The following is a 16,919-nucleotide window of genomic DNA, read 5'->3' as shown; positions in this document are numbered from 1 at the left end:
GCCCTAAAAATATATATTATTGACAGAATTACAGGATGTTACAGAGTAATATCTAACTTTTCTTATGGGGTCTGAAATCCCCAGCAGCACCCTGATCACTGCTGGTTGCAGTATGACGTGTAGCTCCACCCATCCCTATGCGTTTTCACCTCATTCTCCTCCTCTAAACTGTCTTTTCATCTCCATTGTCTCCAAATTCCCATTTTTAATTTTTCCCCAGAAATCGGTTTAACACTTACTCTACTCCATTCTAAGAAGGCGGCAGAAGCTCAGTGAAGTCGGTCTGGGACACTGAGGCTTGGTCTGGAAGAAGGGGGCGGGTGTACCAAATGAGTAGGCAAGTCTTGCTCCACCTCTGGTTTCCACTGCACTCTGGTTGCAAGTTTGGCAGCATGTTAGAAAAGCTATAGAAAAGCCGCTTCTCCTAATCTGAGCCATCCCAAACACATTTAATGCAGTTGAGGTCTGGACAGGTGGTTTTGAAGGTCCACCAGGTCTTTTCAGAGGGCTATTAGGGTTCCCATGTTTCTCTGTATCTTTTAATCATCTTTCATACTATTTTATATCCCATTTCATTTGACTTTGCCCTTCCTTAATGTGAGTGGACCATCTTTTAGCAGATCTTCTCAGCTACATCTTCTGCTGTCTGAAGAACTTGACCTTAGTGGCTGTTCAGACTGGAAATGAAACAGATGGCGGGTGGTCTCTGACCTTTGCACAGTTCCGCAGCTGTTTATTTAGTGTCCCTCTGTTTTGATGGTGTGCTGCGATGGTGTCCAACTAAAATACAGTGAAGATGAGAAGTTCTTGTGAAGAAGGATTGCGATACTACATTCTTGCCCACCCCCAAATAAATGCTGCAATTTATGCAGAAGAAGACCAGATGTGCTGACCCCCTCACACACATGGCTGCCCTGCGGCGACGCAACATGGGGCACGGAAGCCCGAGAGCTGTGTGTGTTTGTGTGTGTGTCTGTGTGGGTGGGTTGGTCATGTGTAAGAGCGGAGGAAAATGCCCTTATGATTACACCACTCTGCTCTCGGAAAAGGACAAATAAATAATCAGTCTGATGACTGTAGGGTGAAAGGGGCGATTACGACTCGGTCTGGAGGGGGGCCGGGAGGAGATCAGCCCAAATGCAGCATCGTGCTGACATTTAAAGACACGCTGCTAATGTCTAGAGTGGTTATTAAAAGCACTGATGAGCCGATGGCCCGGCCAACAGATGTAATTGCGCACCAAACCCAAAATAACCTCAGGAAATTCGCTCGAATTATTTGAAAGCGAAACCAAGTCAGAAATTAAAAGACATTTTCATTTCATTTATATTTAACAGTTATTTAAGAGTCCTGACCACTAGTCCTGACCCAGCTAGTCCTGCCCTGGCCAAACAGCCAACCACAAGCTATCAAAATGCATTCTGATGGTCGGGAATACACATTCTGTCCACATATTTATGGACACCACTTCTAATGAATGGGTTTAGGTACTTTAAAGCTCCACCCGTTGCTCTCACACACAATCACACACAAACACAACTCTTCTAGTCCCTGTAGATTAGTACTGCCAATACTATGCTCTGGAGCAGCAACATGAACCTATTGGCATCATGCCTTCTAATGTCAGGCGTGGTCTTCAAACCAGTCCCAAACCATTCTTGCTTGATCCTTGGGTCTGAGCAGAATTTTGGAACGTCTGGGGGAGCCTGAGCGGCCAGTTTGAGGAACAGTGGTCTGTAGTACCATCCATTGAAAGATTAGGCTGGTTCTTCTTGTACGATAGACCGGTTCTTCTATGATCTCATGTAAAGAACCATTCAGGCACTTTAAATTTCTTTAAAGCCCATGAGCTCGGACCTCCACCTCCCGGTTGTTCCTCCACTGAGTCTACCTGGCTCTTATTCTTCTTTAAGCATATACAGTAGGCGCAGCATCAACACTGTATTTTTTTATACTCATTACTGTGGTTCTTTTTGCAGTCCTTGGGCCCTGTATTTGTCAAGTTGTCAACCATCCCTGTTGCACAGGAACATGCTGATGACACAAAGACAGTTTGGGAAAATGCCAGAGCGAACTCCGAACTTTCGAACATAGCAAAGTGGAAACTTGCAGAATTCAGGATTGTGTTTTTTGGGGGGGGTTTTTACACCAACAGTAGTAACCCTTGTAACATACTTTAGCCAGAGGCAGAAGCACATAAGCGCTGAATTTGTTGATTTGACCAGTCCCCATAAGAATGGTCCTTTTCTGAAACAGGCAGGCTGACAGGCAGGTAGAGCTACAACCGTGCACAGCCAAGTACGGAGATTGAAGTAAACACTAGCACCAACACCAGGACACATGAGAAACTGGGGGCACGGAGAAGTAGCAAGTAAAGACAGAGCCAAGAACTGCTAATATGCTCAAACCCACTGATGTCCACAGAACTAAGGCATCCATAGAACTGTATATTGGACAGTATAGACATATTCCAGTCGACATGTCCGCCTGGGGCCTGTTTGGGTAGTCCAACAGTGGACCAGAAATGTTATGTCCTCGGGTTCCATGTTGGCCTCACATATGGATGCCCACCAGGGTGATAAGCGATAAGACCAGGCGGGGTTACGCATGGGCCCCGTCTCCATATGCGTTGTACACTTCATACAGGGCCTAGATGGGACACTTATGAGATGAAGGTGGGCTGTAACATTCACAGTTTTGTTCTTGGTCCAAGTGGCTCATATTTGAGGCCTAATATGTAAATCCATCCCTTCACTGAAGCCACTGGAACCAGATCATCAACATTTTTTGTAAGCCAACCATCAGTGGTACTAATGTTATGGCTGATTGATGGAGTGTGAATACACTGTAGCCTATAATGTACAGCTTATTGGGTTTGAAATACAGTGGATACTGTAAGAGCAGTGTTTTACAACCCTGCTCTTGGACCATTTGTCCCACCCACCTGGTGAGCTAATCAGCCCATTAGCTACTCAGCCTTCAGCTTCAGCAGTGGGTGTGTTTGAGGTGGAAAACGCTGCAATGTGGGAAAACAGGGGTTACTGGGATGGGAACCTGTGGAGTAGAGTACAGTAAACGGAATACAGTAAATTGTGCCTGGGTTTGAGAAGGAATCTGGTGGGAACTGGCAGTGGGAGGGGCCATGGGCACAGCGGAAAGGTCCCAGGGATGCCCTGGAAGGTTCCAGACAGATCCGGAGGACCTGTAACACCCCTCACTTATTCCGTCTATTTGTTGCCTTGGAAGCATTTCTTTTTTATTTCCCCCGGTCGAGACACTTGCTCTGTAATGGGGAGATGTGAAGCACTTACCTGGATGTTTTCTCAGCACCTACCTGCTCACACGTCAGGGGGCACTATATTTAAGTGCAGAGTGTGAAAACGCCTCGCAGACCGTAAAGAGCACCGGCACTTTCGCTTCGTCCGTCTGCAGCCTTGGCAGCCCGAGTGTTGTGTGCAGTGGAGTCCAGTCCGGAGACTATAACCTCAATCATAGCAACGTTACCACTTATTGCATGTGTTCCACTCGCCACCATGTTTCGTCCGGCCCGTCTGCCACTGCTATTGTCTGTGTTTAGTACGGTGTGACGGGGCAGTGGGGGAGAATCTGAGCGGGGGGTGAAGAAAAATGGGAAAGGCCGAGCGAGCTGCTGACAGAAGTGCCAGCACTTAATGGACTGGTGATAAAACGAAATGTGGGGCAGGAAAATAAAAGGCCGACCACCACCACCATTACCACCACCACCCCAAAACACAACCCTGAGTGGTTTTAATCTAATTTAAATACACACTCTGTAGTCGTTGACATCACACTAGGGAGAAAAATAAAGAAATAAAAAATGGGTCGTAACCTCACAAGCTCTGTTGCCTGGTTACCTTTTTTGGAGCACATTTGGTTTATAAAAACAGTGCGTGTAAAATGAGCAAATCGCTCAAACTGATTTGTGATATTAATTTAATCCATGTCAGGCTTGATCCGCTTTTCCGAAAAGGTCACGTTCATTCACTGCATTTCAACGCAGAGGCCGTTTTGTCTGCATGCGCTATGATTCCCGAGCGAGGCAGCGGTTGTAACTTATTATTCTCCATAAACAGCCCCTGTTTGTCCCTACAAAAAAACACGGCATGTCAGACGGCAAACCGCGAGACATACGACACCACGGGCGAAAGTCGTGGTACAGCAGTACATCTTTATTTTTTACATCTCCGCTGATTAGCCCTCCACCCAACACAAAGCATGAAGGTGTCGCGAGAATTCCTCAGAGGTAGCGAGAGAGAGGCCGCAGAAGAACCTCTCAGTGAGTGATACACTATATGTCCAAATGTTTGTGGACATCCCTTCTGATTAATTCATTCAGCTACTTGAAGTTGCCCCCATTGCTGCAGACACAGATGTGGCTAGTCTAGGCCTTGTGTACTGAAGAAGTACTGCCATAGGACTCTATATTGGCACCATGCTGCCTAATGCCAGGCGTTGGCCAGAGGGGGATACTAGAGACCCCCCCCCCCTCAGCAGTGGAAGAACTGTGTTCTCAGGAATGATGGATGGCGGTGCTCCGTCCGATACTTTTGGGATGAGTTAGGGATGAGTTGGGGATGATGAGGTAGGGTGGTGATAATCATCCAACTTCCTGACCTCAGAAAGCCTTCGCTTGGACAGTAGGGAGTTCCAGTAGTTGCTCCAGAAATAAACTCCGAAACTCCTTTTGAATGCCTTTGATTTCGGAGGAAAAGATGATGGTGAAGGTGAAGGTGCACGTATTCGTCACTGTACAGTGTGGACTGTACAGCGAAATGTGTCCTCCGCATTTAACCCATCTGGTAGTGAACACACACTCACACGTGTTAGGGGCAGTGAGTACACACACACACCCAGAGCGGTGGGCAGCCAACTCCAGAGCCCGGGGAGCAGAGAGGGTAAAGGGCCTTGCTCAAGGGCCCAACAGTGGCAGCTTGCCGAGCCCGGGAATCGAACCCACAACCCTGTTATCGATATCCCGGCGCTCTAACCGCTGAGCCACCATTGCCCACTGCCCACTGCCCACTGATGGAGCAGGTGTCCCAATACTTTTGTCCATATAGTGTATATTGAGTCAGTTCTGTTCATTTTTTATGGTTCTTTACCCTTAAAAAGAGGGTTCTTCAAAGGTTCTTTAGTAATCACTTGGTGGAAGTGTTGAAGGAGGAGAAATGGGCAAGTGTAAGAATCTGAGGCACTTTGACAAGAACCAAACTGTGACGTTCTAGACGACTGGGTCAGAACATCCCTTACAGTACAGCGTAATGAAGAGGCCCCCCGCACTGACCTACGTACAGTCATTTGCTCTCTTTTGCTGAGAAAGCGATTCTGAGCCCAATTCAAAACCATTCATGCCGGAGGGAGGGGATGTTTACCCCGGCGCTCTCCGTCGAGGTGCTCGGCAAAGTGCCTTTTTTATCAACTTTCCTGGACACTCGATTTGCCAGCCGCTCAATTTGCCACCACTATGCTTTTGCCAATTGCTCAATTTGCTAGCAAATTAAGGATATGAATTTCATGACAGAAAAAAAAATAGCGCAAATCTGAATACAAAGCAGGCCGCATTTCTCAAGAACAGGCCGTGGGATCTGTTACACGCTGTGCCATCGCCATGCCACTGTTTCTGGAAGAGCGCATGAAGCAGCGCTATCTGATTGAACACTTTCTGTCTTTTTGAAGTGGTGCGCAGCGATATGAACATTTGACTATTTTATCTCACTCCACAGCCCACATGACTTTTGGCAACACATCTGACAAGCTTGAAAGGAGCCGTCTAAATGGCATTATCGCGACGGTAACAGCACGGACACGCCGGAGCAGAACGGAAGCAGCAACAGTGTTGCTGTGCTTATATTTAACTTGATGCTCTTTTCTGTTTTGAGCTCCGACCACAAGGCTATTCCAGCATGAATGGAGACCATAGAGCCCAATGGGTACACTGTAAAAGGAACACAGTTAGCAGTTAGCCAGTTAACTGTAGTTGCTGTAGAGAATTTGAGAGTATTCATACTGTGCGTTTAGCCGCATCACCTATGCAATACTGTCAATATTTATTAGAGTAATAATCCTGACACTGTAAATGTTATGACATTGTTTAATCACAGCAACTATTAGACTACTTCTGAAGGCATTACTGCATTCATTTTAACGCTGAAGATTAAGTCAGAATCAGAAACAGATTGATTGGCTGTTAGTGTCTCTCTAGTATTAACAATATACAGCTATACTACATATAATTTACAGACAATACATAATATACAAAGAAAATGAGTATACATAGACTATACCAGGACATTTCTATACAGTGTATACAAGCCCACATATATATTCTATGTACAGTGTAACAAGCCCAATTCAGCTTATTATCAAGCAACAGATCTGTTAAATTAAGCAGAAAAACAATCAGCTACCGGTGTTCAGGTCTTAGTTCCAACCTAATTAACACCTGGTTTCAGTAACGAGTTCTGCTGCTTAGCGAGCTTAATTTGTCAAAACATGTTTTCTGAGGCATGATTGGAGCAAACTGCTAAAACGGCCAAAAGTCCAGGTCAAGTCTTGAGAACCTGGTGAAGCAAGTCTAAGTCAAGTCTCGAAAACCTGGTGAAGCAAGTCCAGGTCCACCCTCAAGAACCTGGGAAGCAAATCCAGGTCCAGCCTCAAAAACCTGTAAAGCAACAATACACAGATTAAATACTGTGTAAACACAGCAGTGTACACATTAATGTGTGAGATGAGTAATGGTGCAGTAATGCAGTAACTGTAGAAGAATAGTGATAATAGTTCATCAGTAAGATATATGGCCTAAAGCTGATGATGGTGATCAGCTGTTGAGGACGGTGATGGCCTGAGGGTAAAAACTGTTCTTGTGCCTGACAGTCTTAGCTCAGAATGTTGTGATTTACAGATGAATTCAGCCAGCCCCTCCGTACTTGATGGCTGTGGTCAAAAGCTGATCCGCACCAAGAGCCCTTCCAGCTTCAAGTACGGCTCGGCTCGACCCGCCATCCTTTAAGATCCACGGAAGACGAGCGTCCAGGCCTTTTTCTGTCCTGCACTGAGGTGGTGAAACGGACTTCCCATGGGTGTCCGAACAGTAGAGTCCAACGCTCGCTGTCTTCAAACCCAGACTGAAGACCCTCCTCTTCTGAGAATACTTGGGCGAAATAGTAAGTTAAAACTTAAAGGAGCTGAATGCATTCATCTAAAAGGGTGTCCAAATATAGAAATATGGAAACCATTGACTTGCTGAGAATAAATAACGGAAAGAATTCAATTGACGGTATCTGCTGTAAATAATATGCAGAAATTGGAACGACCTAGACTAAGACATCAGTGAGGCCCACTCAGATCAATATGGCATTCCAGCCTAAAGAAAATGAAACCAAACGCATAGCCCTGCTGTACATATGGGTGCGGATGTATCAGTGTGATGCAGTGGCAGCAGAGGTGACGCTACGGATCCTGCCAACTACCCTAGAGATGGCACAACAGATTTAACAAGTCGAGGAGGGCTCGGGCAAGACGAGAGCAGCACTGCTGAGGAAGTGAACCTCCAGTCACTAATACACACTGTAAAGAATTTGGAACGCATTGCTTAATGAATCCTTAATGACACGAACTTAACACAATCAAATGCGGCCAGAATTAATCCCGAGAAATAATGAGACGAGAGAAATGGCATAACCAAAGCGATCCATCAGTAATGCTAATGAATCCACGCACCTCATACTGCAATACACCTGTAGACCTACAGACCAACACACCACGGAAGGTCATTCTGGGCTGCTGCTAGAACGTGAAAGAAGTCCCGTCCATCCTTTACTGGAGCATTTCTCCACAAATGTCACCCATAAAAGTATAAAGGAGACCCCAGCAATGGCAGAACTTGGCCTAGTAAACCCAAAATGCCTGTTGATGTGACCAGTAAAGCTTGTGCATTGGCTATGCTTGCATAGCAAATACGCAAAAATATGTCCACATATTTGTGGACACCCCTTCTAATGCCCCTTCAGCTGCTTTAAGTTGCACCTATTGCACCACCACACAGACAAGACAAGCTTGTCTGGTCCCTGTAGAGACATACTGCCAATAGAATAAGACTGTCTGGATCATGAACCCATTGGCACCATGCCTCCAAAAGCCAGGCGTGGGCTAGAGGGGTATAAAGCCCCCCAGCATTGAGCTGTGGAGCAGTGGGAGCTAACTTCTTCTTCTTTGGAATGATGGTTGGTGCTGCATCCAATACTTATGGGATGAGTTGGGGATACGTTGGGGATCATGGAGGACCTCACTCATGCTCTTGTTACTGAATGCAATCAAACCCTCACAGCAATGCTCCTTCAAAATCTAGTAGAAATCCTTCATTCTGGACAGTAGAGACAGTTACTCCAACAAAAGCAACAAAAGCTCCCTTGATTGAATGAAGATGAAGCAATGAAGGAGCAGGTGTCCCAAAACTTTTGTCCAAACGCAAACAACTAAGTACGCCACTGTTTTCGGTTCTGAGGTAGGTATAGTGGATTGTTATGGGGGATGCTGTTAGAGGTGTGCTGTCCTCATACCCAGCACACATCCTGCTTGTGGTGAAGGTTAGGATTAGATTAAGGAGCAGCTCATGTGCAGGATATGAGGATGCGACTGATAAAGGTTAGGCTAAGCCGCAGGGGTGGATTATGCATTCCACAGAGAGCCTTTGTTGTTGGTATATCAGTGAGACACTGGCAGAAGGCCCCCGTTTCACATTCCCTCCTTTGCAAGTGGTTGAACACAGTCATTACGTCTCGAAAGCGGAGAACGCCGTTGCCTCGTCACCTGTGAGTAAACGTCCGCCGCGTCCCAACACAGTAATACACCTGAAATGGTCCCCGATTGCGATTTGTAGTAGCAGCGAGGACGATGGGCGCTATCAACAGGGGAAAGCGTTTATTTATTCTAGCAAAGCGGAAAATTTGACAGCATGATGTACTACGTATTTCTAACTATGAATCATAAATAAATCAAGCTTTCTGGCTCCTGATAGGTGCTTTTGTTGCCAAACACTGAAATGCTGAGGGGGGAAAAAGGCAAAAAAAAAAAAAACACAGCCACTGTGTGATAAACTGTGTGGATGTTTGCAAATGGAGTCTGTCTCTGAGTAATGAAATGGAGAGAGAGAGAGAGAGGTGGACAGGAGTGAAGAGAAGAGGTAGAGAGCGAGCGAGAGAGAGAGCGAGAGAGAGAGAGAGAGAGAGAGAGAGAGGTTCACTTTAGCTCCTTCAGTCCATTTAAGACGGGTCCTGTTGGGCAAACCTTGTTGCTCTTTCAAGCCTGCCTCACATCTCCATGGCAACACACCAACCCCTGCTGGCGTCTGCCAGACTCACTGTCCACGTGAGGGAGAGTGCATGTGAGACACACTTGGAAGGAAGCGCATACACACACACACACACACACACATGCACAGGCTGGTCACTGGTTGTTGTCACGCAAAGACCCTGTATCTGCATTTTTCGACGTAATTGGGAATCTGTTCTTTACATTGTATCAGAATGTCATGATGAACGGACCAATAGAAACACTGACTTCCATTAAAAGTGTCATTGATATATTATATATATATATATATATATATATATATATATATATATATATATATATATATATATATATATATATATATATGCAACATTATCATATATAATCCCTATATGTAAAGTTAGCATATATATTATAATTAATATGTAAGTGTCTTTATGTAATAGTATGTGTTATACATATATATTTACATATATAGATATATAGAAAAAAGTATATATACATATATCATCTATATATAGTAATGATAATATGGCCCATATATGTTTTATATATATTTACCCAAAATAATATGTTCCATACCCATTGTATATGCAAAAATTATATGTACTACTATACTATACTACTAAAAAAAAACGCTATTTAATAATAATAATATGCCCCATGTGTAATAATATGCCCCATATAAGCATCTATTTGCACTAGGGATTTGTACCTATATGTCCCATATGTATCTACATAGTCTACATGCAATAATGTGCCCCATATATGTTATGTGTGTTATGTAAGCATCTGTATATACACATGTATGTATACATATATATATATATATATATGTGTGTGTGTGTGTGTGTGTGTGTGTGTGTTGCATATAGTACATGTAGGTACTTATATGTTATATATGAGTTATCTATCTATCATATATATATAGTATCTATATGTAATATAAGCTTATCCCTTTCTATATTGAATAATCTATATGTAATAATAATATTATATTTATATGTGTAAGTACCTATAGGTAATAAAACTAGTCTACGCCCCAAACAAATTAGTTTGCTTTATCCTTTCTGTCCAGACCGATGAACGGACGAACACGAATCCACCTGTGCTCACGCGAGCTCTTCTACGAAGAGATGCTACCGTTCTCACTCGCTCGCCACATCACCCTCACTCTTCTTCACATCTGCATGCACCGGTTTCCAGGGTTCCGCACGTAGGCCCAACCTTTGCTAAGGTGCAGGCAGTTTGGAGAATACATTAATCCGGACCATATGCCACCGATGCCCTCTCAAAGCATGGCTAAGCTGCATTAATTCTAGAGAAAGGCAAACTACTCGGGGCGGTGTGTATCTCGTGACGCACATCTAGCTAATGGCTTTACGATGCAGATAGAATCGGGGCTCCGGGGAGGGATCACAGGCGGAGGGAGCCGATCACAAGCCCCCCATCCCTGTGGGGCGTAACGGCATTTTCCACGGATGAGCTGGGCTGTCGCTGCGCTTTTAGAAAAGCAGGGAGAAGGACACACTCGCTGTGACAGTCTACCACCTTCTGCAGTGGGCGAGCAAACTGCGAACTGCCACACTGCCATCCATTCCTTAGCAAAACACACAGAGACAGTGTGAAAGTCTACGGGAGGAAAAGGAAAAAAGGAAAAATGGGGGGAGGGGAGGAAAAAATCGGAAGAGAATCAGTCTGAGAAAGAGAGAAAGAGAGAGAGAGAGAGAGAGAGACAGCAGCGGGACGTCTGTTTTTTTTTTTTCATTCCGAAGAAAAAGCTGGAGAATAAAGAATAAAAATGGTGAATGTGATTCAGTTCCACTTTCAGCTGCAATGATAGCGGAAGGTTAGACATTAGAGCATTAGCGGCGTTACTCATTCTGTCTCTTTCTACATCCACCCCCATGCATCTCTGTCTTCCGTTTTTTCCCCCCTTTTCTATTACAGACGCACATTTTCTATTACCCACACTCCCTCTCTCTCTCTCTCTCTCTCATGCACACATATGCTTTTGCACACCCGCACAGGTCCCGCACCCCACCGCCATGCGGAAGATTAAAATGATGTGCGCTCGTTAAATTAACAGTCCCCAGTGCAGTCTAATTAGCATGTAATAGGACACCGAATCCAGTGCAGGAGGCCTGTTATTTAAGGATAAAGCTCATCTCTCATTTGAATGCATTTTTCATAAGCTCTGCTAATTACGTTTCATTAGCATTATTAATTAAACATGAAAAGTTCCTCATCCCCTCTCTCTATGATTATGTCGGCGTCGGAGCCGGGCTGAATGACAGCCCTCCGCGGGGCCGAGAGCGGAGTCATTAGTCCTCACGCCTCGAAATTAGACTTAGTCTGGAGTGCCCGTGCCTCCTAATGCGCCTGCGAGGAACGTCCTCGGCTTGTCAGCAGAAGCTCGGCACGGTGGGCTTTTGCCAAGTCTTGGCCGGATGCCATAGTTTATGGCGGTCACTGTTAAGAAAAAAAAATGGTGGTAGAAATGCCTACCTTGTATGTAGCTTTTTATAGCCTTTTGGCCATTTTATCAGAAACCCCTACCCTATACACTATATGCATGATACGTCCAAATATTTGTGGACACCCCTTCTAATGAATGCATTCGGCTGCTGACATGGATGTGCACGTGCACAGCTTGTCCAGCCTCTGTTGAGAAGTACTGACCCATGCCATGCCTGGCACCGTGCCTTCTAATGCCAGGCGTGGGCTAGAGGGGCATCAAGTTACCCCCTAGCATTGAGCTGTGGAGCAGTGGAAGAACTGTGTGGGTGCTCCATCCAGTACAGTAGAGTAGTGGGTGGTCCTAATGTTATGACTGATCGGTGTACTAAAGCTAAACAAGGAGACTAGCAAGGCAACAGACAGCCATATGGTGAAGCATACGGCTGGTGTTGTTGCTCACAGGCAGTCCAGTACAAACATGCCACAGCAGCCGGAGCCAGAGAGAGCACGGCTTGCCTTGCTTTGTCCAGATGGGTAGGTGTCTTTCTCTCTCTCTCCCCACATTACTTTAGTGTGCATTAGCATTACATGTGCTAGAGGGTGAGTCCTAACAAGTGGGTTGATCTAAAATCGGGGAGGAAAATGGGTAAAACAAATAAGAAAGGTTACTTACAGCTGACGTGTTAATCACTGTCTAATGAATTTGCAACTTGATACCACAAATAGAGCATTTTACTCAATTACTGACATTAATATAAGCTCAGAACTGGTGGTTTTGCTGGGAATTGGGTCGTTGTGACATAAAGCCTTATGCCGAAAAGTTCGAAATGTGTTGGCAAGCCTGGGACTGGGAACAAGGCAGCGGTACTTATTCCAGGATCGTTCTTGACAACCACTGCTGGAAACACTTTTTGACATATTTTGGGGAAAAACCATAAGCTAACTAGCTTAGCGGTGTCTTTTAAATGGACCTTTTAATGCTTTCTAGATTTCTAATTTAGGTTATTTATACATGTCACCACACTCTAAACACACCAGGGTTTGATTTCCATGCTCTTCTACTGATGTTTTGCCATTTTGCCGAGTCATTTCTATGATGCTGGGTAGCTTTTGGGTAGTCAGTCCTAATAGAAAAGAAAGTCTGATTGGAAAAGCTGGAAGGATCTTTAGAGGGACCTTAATAACAGCTGACTTGTTAATCACTGTCAAATGAATTTGCAACATGATACCACAAATAGAGCATTTTACTCAATTACTGACATTATTCTAAGCTCAATACTGGTCGTGTTAGTGGGGTTTGGGTCACTGTGACATGAAGATTTATGCCGAAATGCTCATATATGTTTAGCTGTAGTATGTGTCAAAAAGGCATTTGCTAACTAGCTTAGCAGTGTCTTTTAAATGGAACTCTAGGAGCTTTCTAATGCATTCATTTGCCACATTATAGTATATAGGTTATTTATACACCTAAACACCACAGGGTTTGATTTCCGTACTCTTCAACTGATGATTGTTTGAGTTTTATTGCGTCTATTATTTTACGGAATAATATCCATGGTGCTGGGTAGCTTTTGGGTAGTCAGTCCTCGCCCTCCCAGTGTCAGGCGCATTACATGTGGTAGATGGAGAGTACTAATGAGTGGGTCAGCTAAAATTGGGAAGGGTAAAAAAATAAGAAATAATCTTCAGAGCTTTAAACGGCACCAGGGACCGCCACAACAGCTGACTTTTAAACACCGTCAAATGAATTTGCAACATTTTAGTTCATTACTGACATTATTATAAGCTCAATACAGGTCGTTTTAGTGGGGTTTGGGTCACTGTGACATAAAGACTTATGCCAAAATGCTAAAAAATGTGTTGGCAAGCCTGAGACTGGGAACAAGAGCAGTAGTATGTGTCAAAAAGGCACTTTTTGACATATTTTGAGAAGAAAACATACGCTAACTAGCTTAGCAGTGTCTTTAAAATGGAACTTTATGAGCTTCCTAATGCATTCATTTGCCAGAGTGAAGTTCAGGTTACTTATACATGTCACCACACTCTGAACACTTCTTATTGGTTGGTGTGGCACAACAGGTAACATCACTACCGGCCGGTGAGCTACCACACAATGTGGGAGAATTGACTGGGGTTCAATTCTCGGTCTGGGTGGCTATCCTGCACTACACCAAGAATCCTTGGTCCTTGGGCAAGGATCCTAACACTACATTGGCCCTCCTCTGTAGTATGAGCAACCTTGGGTGCATTACATGAGGTAGATGAAGAGTACTAATGAGTGGGTCTAAAGAAACCCACTCATAAGTGAAAAAAAATGAGTAAAACATAAGAGAGAATCTTCAGAGCTTCAAGCGGTGCCAGGGCTTATGAATTTGCAACATTTTACTCCATTACTGACATTATTATAAGCTCAATACAGGTCGTTTTGCTGGGGATCGGGTCATTGTGACAGAAAGCCTTATGCTGAAAAGCTGGAAATGTGTTGGTAAGCCAAACTGAAAGAGTGAAGTGGATGCCTATGTATGAACTGATTTCCAAGGCAAAGAAACAGCACTCCTTTTGAAATGCCTCCCCACAAATGATTAGTTTTCAGCAGCCAACAAGTGCTCAGCATATGTGGAGTTTCTTCAAGCTTGTTGGAAAAGCATCCCAGGTGGCTCCTCCTGAAGCTGCTTGAGAGAATGCCAAGAGTGTGTGCAAAGCTGCATCAAGGAAAAGGGGGGCTACTTTGAAGAATCTCAAATAGAAGGTAGTTTGGAGTGGTCCACCACTTTCTGGTTGCTGCATGATTCCAATATGTGTGTTATTGCATGGTGCAGATGTCTTTACTGTTACCGAGGTCATGAAATATGGGACATGTAATAAACATGGATTCCTCTATATCTATGGCGTCTGAACGTTGGACTGGTGCTGGAGGTTGCAGATTTACCGCGTCCTCTGACAAAAACAACGCTGTGACACGCTTTTCGGGACTTGGTGCGGCAGATTACGAGAGGGTGCCAGTCAAAAGAAAGCTTATTTTATAAGCACGGCCTTTATCGAGGACAGGCCTGACACCCACAATTACTCACTCTCAATCAAACACAGCCGTGTCATCATCCGCAGTGCTCTCAAAAAAAGCCTCTCACCGGCCTGTGAACCCTGCAGAAAACGTCTGCAGCTCCCCCATGGTGAACACACCTTGAAATCCCTCGTCTTAATTCACGGAACAAATGAAGGAAGGTCCAAACACACTCATCCTTGAAACTGGAGGATTGGGTTAATATGAGGACCAAAAAACAAAAAAACGTGTGTGTGTGTATATATATATATATAATTTTTTTTTTTATTATTATTTTTTTAAAATATATATATTTACATTCATGCTATTTAGCTGACGCTCTTATCCAGGGCAAGGTTACTCGTATTACAGAGGTGGGCCAATGTAGCGTTAGGAGTTTTCCCCTTATTGTTATATATATCTCTCTTATTGTTATAGTGCAGCATAGTCACCCAGACTGGGAATTGAACCCTGCATTATGTGGTATCTCACTGGCCAGTAGTGGTGTTATCTGTTGCGCCACACCAGGGGGATTGAACCCAGGACCTCATACATGCAAAACATGCACTCTACCACTGAGCAACATCCCCCCCCATCACCCCTATATATATATATATAGGTTGTTTAGCCAGATTTTTCATTTTAAAAAGAAACTATACAATTATCTATAATAACATCTAACTACGTATAAATACATATGTAATTACACCTGAATAAACATTAATTACACCTTAATAAGGTGTACGAACATTTTAGGACAATTTTGGATGAAAAATTATAGTCAGTTCAGCAGATCTGGCTCAGAGTTGAGCAGCTATGAGGTCCTGGAAGCAAGAAAGTGAAGCTAAAAGCTATGTACTAGATTGCTGATACTCAGTGCTGGTCCTGGAACTGGTCCTCTGACTTTCTGACTTGAGGTTACAGTGGTGCAGGGTGCATTTGCCACAGTGTAGCCTAGGCCACTTATACATGTCACCACACTCAAATGGTTGGTTGAGCCTGAGCCAAATGAGCCATATCGCTGAGCAGCTTCCAAGGTGCTGGGTAGCTTTTGGGTAGCTTAGCGATGGGCTTTTCAGAATGAAAATCAAATTAGTTCAACAGTTTCTAAAAAGTCGTAAATTTAATTTATAAAATATATTATAGCATCCCAATTTAAATAAATCAGTGCTAAATGAAAGTAAACATGTACGACATATGTCCAAATACTTGTGGACACCCCTTCTAATGAATTCGTGCCAGGCGCTGTGGAGCATTGGAAGAACTGTGTTCTCTGGAATGATGGTGATGCTCCATCCAATACTTTTGAGATGAGTTGGGGAGTTGGTGGTGAGGTGTGGGGGGGGGTGACCATCCATGCAATCAAATCCTCACAGCAATGCTCCTCCAAAATCTAGTAGAAAGCCTTTTTGCCCTGGACAGTAGAGACAGTTACTTCAACAAAAGCAGGATCAACTCTTTTTAATCCCCTTGATTTCAATAGAAACAACGAATGAGCAGTTGTCCCAATACTTTTGTCAATATAATATATTGATAATTCATATATTAACTGTTAAGGGGTAAATATCATTCTTGCTGACATGCTAGCGCCTACATTATATCCTGTGACTCAGATTCTTGTACAGTCACCACAGGGAGGAAAAATAATCGGACCCCCTCCCCCCAAATATCAGTGTGGACACCTGCATTAGTGTGTGGTGAGCTTTCCCGGTAGTAGGCCGGCTTTGACTCTGCTCCAGCACTGATACACAAATGCCAAGCCTCATCTCTCGCTGGACCCTGCTAAGTGAAACAAAATCAATTCTGCATCTCAGCTGTCTAAGTGTCCTCCCAGATCCCAGTGACCCCCTCCCCGTTCTCCTCGCCACCCCAATCAGGCCTCCAAGCCTCTGCGGTTTGGCCCCAGCGGCGCAGGGACTGGGGCAGGGTTACGGTTAAGGTGTCGAATTCGCCTCCAGCCATGGTGTGTGGCTTGGAGCGGGCCCAGGGTAACTGAACCGGCCAAGGTTAACCCCTTAAACGCTATGGGTCGGTTTCCCAGGCAGGGATGAGACTAGTCTGGGACTGTACAACATTCTGGATGGAGATTCTCTGGATTTATAAGGCT

The sequence above is a fragment of the Salminus brasiliensis genome, chromosome 16 (genome assembly GCF_030463535.1).
Source record: "Salminus brasiliensis chromosome 16, fSalBra1.hap2, whole genome shotgun sequence".
NCBI lineage: Eukaryota > Metazoa > Chordata > Actinopteri > Characiformes > Bryconidae > Salminus > Salminus brasiliensis.
Note: the sequence above shows the minus strand (reverse complement) of the source record.